General features: G+C 53.0%; 1 protein-coding gene across 3 annotated transcripts in view; it reads right to left on the reverse strand.

Annotated features, from left to right (window-relative positions):
- Positions 1 to 4,625, reverse strand: part of DNMBP (dynamin binding protein) — an 84,026-nt gene extending 79,401 nt beyond the window's left edge. The window contains exon 1 of one of the 3 annotated variants that reach the window (XM_074959561.1): positions 4,558 to 4,625. The gene's annotated coding sequence lies outside the window, so the exon portion shown is untranslated. Of the gene's footprint in view, positions 1 to 4,024; positions 4,041 to 4,500 lie in introns of those variants that run through there. The other 2 variants (XM_074959562.1, XM_074959564.1) reach the window with 2 other exon arrangements.
- Between the last annotated feature and the right edge of the window lie 1,439 nt (positions 4,626 to 6,064).

Consider the following 6,064-nt stretch of genomic DNA (forward strand, 5'->3'; position numbering starts at 1 on the left):
CGGGGAGGGCAAACTACAGATGCAGCCTGTCAGGGCTTTCAATCCAGCCCGCGGGATTGCCAGCCCCATGGCGCAGCAGGGCTGAGGCAGGCTCCCTGCTGGCCTTGGCCCCGCGCCACTCCTGGAAGGAGCCGGCACCACGTCCCTGCCGCCCTGGGGTGGGTGGAAGGGAGGAAGAGGGCTCCATGCCCTGCCCTCGCCTGCAGACACAGCTCCCCGCAGCTCCCATTGGCCAGGAACAGGGAACCACGGCCAATGGGAGATTCGGGAGTAGTACCCACAGGGGAGGGCAGTGTGCCTCCTGCCTCACCCCACCCCCAGGAGCCACTGCTGGACATGCGGGCCACTTCCGGGAGCAGCGTGGATCCAGGGCAGGCAGGGAGCCTGCCTTAGCCCTGCTGCGTGCCACTGCCACCCTGGAGCCACTCAAGGTAAGCAGTGCCAGGCCAGAGCCCACATCCCGAACCCCTCCTGCACCTCACATCTTAACCCCCTGCCCTGAGCCCCCTGCCACACCCCAACCCCAACCCCTTGCCCTGAGCCCCTTCCTGCACACTGCACCCCTTCCCACACCCCAACCCCCTGCCCCAGCCCTACATTCAAGGCCCTGCATACAATTTCCCTACCCAGATGTGGCCCTCGGGCCAAAAGTTTGCCAACCCCATATAGATAAATACAATTTGTTGGGGGAAAAGTCAACATGGCTTTTGTAAAGGGAAATCATGCCTCACCAATCTATCAGAATTATTTGAGGGGTCAACAAGCATGTGGATAAGGATAATCCAGATGATATAGCATGTTCGGATTTTCAGAAAGTCTCTAACAAGGATCCTCACTGAAGGCTCATAAGAAAACTAAGTAGTCATGAGACAACAGGGAAGGTTCTCTCATGGATCAGTAACTGGTTAAAAGACAGAAAACAATGGTGAGTTTTCACAACGGCAAGAGGTAAACAACAGGGTCCCCCCAAGGATCTGTACTGGGACTTGTGCTGTTCAAGATATTCATTAATGATCTGAAAAAGGGAAGTAAACAGTGAAGAGACAAGTTCGCAGATGATACAGAATTATTCAGGATTGGAACAACCTTTGGATTGAACTAAGAATTACAAAGGGATCTCACAAAACTGGGTGACTGAGCAACAAAATGACAGATGAAATACCACATTGATAAGTGCAAAGTAATGCACACTGGAAAAAATGAATACCTACTACACATATATAATGATGGGGTCTAAATTAGCTGTTACCACTCAAGTAAGAGTCTTGGAGTCACTGTGGATAGTTCTCTGAAAACTTCAGCTCAATGAGCAGCAGCAGTCAAAAAGGTTAACAGAAGGTTAGGAACTATTAAGAAAGGTATATGTGGAAGAAAACGTAAAGTCAAATGAAGTAAAAACCTTAAATGAACCAAACTGTACCACAGAATCTCTCTTGTTAACTCCTGGAAATGTGCTGGAAATGGCCCACCTTGATTATCACTTCAAAAGGTTTTCTCTCCCCCCACCCCACTCTCCTGCTGGTAACAGCTCATCTTAAGTGATCACTCTCCTTACAATGTGTATTTTTTCATGGTCTGTGTGTATATAAATCTCCTCACTGTATTTTCCACTTTATGCATCAGATGAAGTGAGCTGTAGCTCACGAAAGCTTATGCTCAAATAAATTGGTTAGTCTCTAAGGTGCCACAAGTTCTCCTTTTCTTTTTGCGAATACAGACTAACACAGCTGCTACTCTGAAACTAGTCTCTATGGATAGTAATTCCAGGCTTGAATAATAACAACAAACAAGTAGGGATATACTACCAACCACCTGGCCAGGATGGTGTTCAGGGAGATTAGAGAGGTTATAAAAATAAAAAACTCAGTAATAATGGGGGATTTCAACTATCCCCATATTGACTGGGTACATGTCACCTCAGGTAGGGATGCAGAGATATATGATTGCTTCTTGGAGGCAGGCAGCTAGTCCTGGAACCCACAAGAGGAGAGGCAATTCTTGATTTAGTCCTAAACGGAGCACAGGATCTGGTCCATGAGGTGAATAGAGCTGAACTGCTTGGTAATAGTGACCATAATATAATTAAATTTAACATCCCAGTGGTGGGAAAAACACCACAGCAGCCCACCACAGTAGCATTTAATTTCAGAAAGGAGATCTACAGAAAAATGAGGATATTAGTAAAACAGAAATTGAAAGGTACAGTGCCAAAAGCAAAATCCCTGCAAGCTGCATGGGAACTTTTTAAAGACACCATAATAAACGCTCGATTTAAATGTATACCCCAAATTAAAAAACATAGTAAGAGAACCAAAAAAGTGCCACCATGGCTAAACAACAAAGTAAAAGAAGCAATGAAAGGCAAAAAAGGCATCCTTTAAAAAGTGGAAGTTAAATCCTAGTGAGGAAAATAGAAAGGAGCATAAACTCTAGCAAATGAAGTATAAAAATATAATTAGGAAGGCCAAAAAAGAACGTAAAGAACAGCTAGCCAAAGACTCAGAAAGTAATAGCAAAAAAACATTTAAGCACATCAGAAACAGGAAGCCTGCTAAACAACCAGGAGGGCCACTGGTCGATCGAGATGCTAAAGGAGCACTCAAGGACAAAAAGGCGATTGTGGAGAAACTAAATGAATTCTTTGCATCGGTCTTCATGGCTGAGAATGTGAGGGAGATTCCCAAACCTGAGCCATTCTTTTTAGGCGACAAATCTGAGCAACTGTCCCAGATTCAGGTGCCTTTAGAGGAGGTTTTGGAACAAACTGATAAACAGTAATAAGTCATCAGGACCAGATGGCATTCACCAAAGAATTCTGAAGGAACTCAGATGTGAAATTGCAGAACTACTAACTGTGGTATAAAGAAAAGGAGTACTTGTGGTACCTTAGAGACTAACAAATTTATTTGAGCATAAGCTTTCGTGAGCTACAGCTCACCTCATCGGATGCATTCCAATGAAGTGAGCTGTAGCTCACGAAAGCTTATGCTCAAATAATTTTGTTAGTCTCTAAGGTGCCACAAGTACTCCTTTTCTTTTTGCGAATACAGACTAACACGGCTGCTACTCTGATAACTGTGGTATGTAACCTATCATTTAAATCCGCTTCTGTGCCAGATGACTGGTGGATAGCTAATGTGACGCCAATATTTAAAAAAGGCTCCAGTGATAATCCTGGCAATTACAGGCCGGTAAGCCTAACTTCAGTACTGGGCAAACTGGTTGAAACTGTAGTAAAGAACAGAATTGTTAGACACATACATGAACACCATATGTTGGGGAAGAGTCAACATGGGTTTTGTAAAGGGAAATCATGCCTCACCAATCTATTAGAATTCTTTGAGGGGGTCAACAAGCATGTGGACCAAGGGGATCCAGTGGATATAGTGTACTTAGATTTTTAGAAAGCCTTTGACAAGGTCCCTCACCAAAGGCTCTTAAGCAAAGTAAGCAGACATGGGATAAGAAGGAAGGTCCTCTGAGGGATCAGTGACTGGTTAAAAGATAGGAAACAAAGGGTAAGAATAAATGGTCAGTTTTCAGAATGGAGAGAGGTAAATAGTGGTGACCCCCAGGGGTCTGTACTGGGACCAGTACTGTTCAACATATTCATAAATGACCTGGAAAAAGGAATAAACAGTGAGATAGTATAATTTGCAGATGATACAAAACTACTCAAGATAGTTAAGTCCAAAGCAGACTGGGAAGAGTTACAAAGGGATCTCAAAAACTGGGTGACCTGGCAACAAAATGGCAAATGAAATTCAGTGTTGATAAATGCAAAGTAATGTGCATTGGAAAACATAATCCCAAGTATACAAATAAAATGATGGGGTCTAAATTAGCTGTTACCACTCAAGAAAGAGATCTTGGAGTCACTGTGGATAGTTCTCTGAAAACATCCACTCACTGTGCAGCAGCCGTCAAAAAAGGGAACAGAATGCAGGGAATCATTAAGAAAGGGATAGATAATGAGACAGAAAATATCATGTTGTCTCTATATAAATCCATGGTATGCCCACACCTTGAATACTGCATGCAGATCTGGTCACACCGATCTCAAAAAAAAGAATTGGAAAAGCCTCTGTTTTGGGGTTCAGGGGGCAAAGTGGTCTGGGCAGGGGGTAACGGGAGGGATGAGGAGGTCGGCGGGAGTGGGCGCAATGGGGGACCGGGGGGGGTCAGGGGGTCTGGGCAGGGAGGGGTCGGCGGGAGTGGGGCGCAGTGGGGGGCCGGGGGGGTCAGGGGTCAGGGCAGGGAGGGGTCGGCGGGAGTGGGGCGCAGTGGGGGGCCGGGGGGGTTCGGGGGTCGGGGCAGAGAGGGGTCGGCGGGAGTGGGGCGCAGTGGGGGGCCGGGGGGGGTCAGGGGTCGGGGCCGGGAGGGGTCGGCGGGAGCGCCAGGGGGGTCTCGGGGGGCCCTAGGGGGGTCTCTGGGCGCTCGCCCCGCGGGAGCGGCTGAGCCCGGCTGCCCCAGGCCCGAGGCCCCGGAGGCCCCTCTCACCCGGCGGGAAGCGGCTGCGGCTCCGGCTCCGGCCCCGGCCCCGGCCCCGGCTCCTACCTGCTCCCGCGGGCCGCTCCAGCCCCTGCGCGTCCCGCCGCCGCCGGCCCGGAGCCCCGGCCCCGCCCGGCCGAGTCCCCGCCCCGCCCGGGCGCCGAGACTCGGGGCGGCGCCGCTCGGAGCCGGGGGGGTCGGGCCGGGCCCTTCTAGCCGCCCACGCCCGGCCCGGCGGCCCCCGCGACTCCGGGCCCGACCGGGGAAGGACACGGGGACAGGGCCCCCCACGGGGACACAGACCAACCCGCCGGGACAGGGACTCCCCCCACGGGGACAGGGCCCCCCCCCACGGGGACAGAGCCCAACCCGCCGGGACAGGGACCCCCCCCACGGGGACAGGGCCCCCCACTGAGACAGGGCTCCCCGTGGGGACACAGACCAACCCGCCGGGACAGGGCCCCCCCCCACGGGGACAGAGCCCAACCCGCCGGGACAGGGACCCCCCCCACAGGGACAGGGACCCCCCCCCACTGAGACAGGGCCCCCCCATGGGGACACAAACCAACCCGCCGGGACAGGGCCCCCCCCCCACGGGGACAGGGCCCAACCCACCGGGACAGGGACCCCCCCCCACAGGGACAGGGACCCCCCCCACTGAGACAGGGCCCCCCATGGGGACACAAACCAACCCACCGGGACAGGGACCCTCCACAGGAACAGGGACCAACCCGCCGGGACAGGGACCCCCCAACGGGGACAGGGCCCCCCACTGAGACAGGGCCCCCCATGGGGACACAGACAAACCCGCCGGGACAGGGCCCCCCACGGGAACAGGGACCCCCCCCCACTGAGACAGGGCCCCCCATGGGGACACAGACAAACCCGCCAGGACAGGGACCCCCCACGGGGACACAGACCAACCCACCGGGTCAGGGACCCCCCACGGGGACAGGGACACCCCACCGCATGGATGTAGGACACCCCCGCACAGACCCAGAGCCAGAGACACAGGAAACTTTCCCACTCCCCCCAGAAACGGGGACACCCCGCCAGGACACTGACATAGGACCACACACAGACACAGGGACACGGATACAGGACCCCAGACACAGACACAGGGACACCCTACCGGGGGGGGACACACACACACACACACACTGACATAGACCCTGCATAGACACAGCCCCCCACACAGACCCAGGGACATGGACAATGGACATCCCACACAGACACAGGGACACAGATACTGCACACAGCAAAGGGACATCTCACAGAGACAAAGGGACCCTGACGCAAACCCCTCTGTGGAGATGGCACAGACCTGGTGACATCCCTCATGGACATGGGGACACGCTACAGGGACACTGACAAATCCCCCAGGCTTGGACACAGGACAACCTGCACAGACACAGAGACATGGGACACCTCACATGGATATGGGGACAGCCCTCAGAGGGACATGGGACAAGCTGTGGGGACACTGACAATCCCATCTGTGGGCACAGGACACCTTGCACAGCACTGGGGACATGGACACAGGACATTCCACACAGACACAGATCCCCTGCAC

The sequence above is a fragment of the Natator depressus genome, chromosome 7, assembly GCF_965152275.1.
Source record: "Natator depressus isolate rNatDep1 chromosome 7, rNatDep2.hap1, whole genome shotgun sequence".
Classification (NCBI taxonomy): Eukaryota; Metazoa; Chordata; order Testudines; family Cheloniidae; genus Natator; species Natator depressus.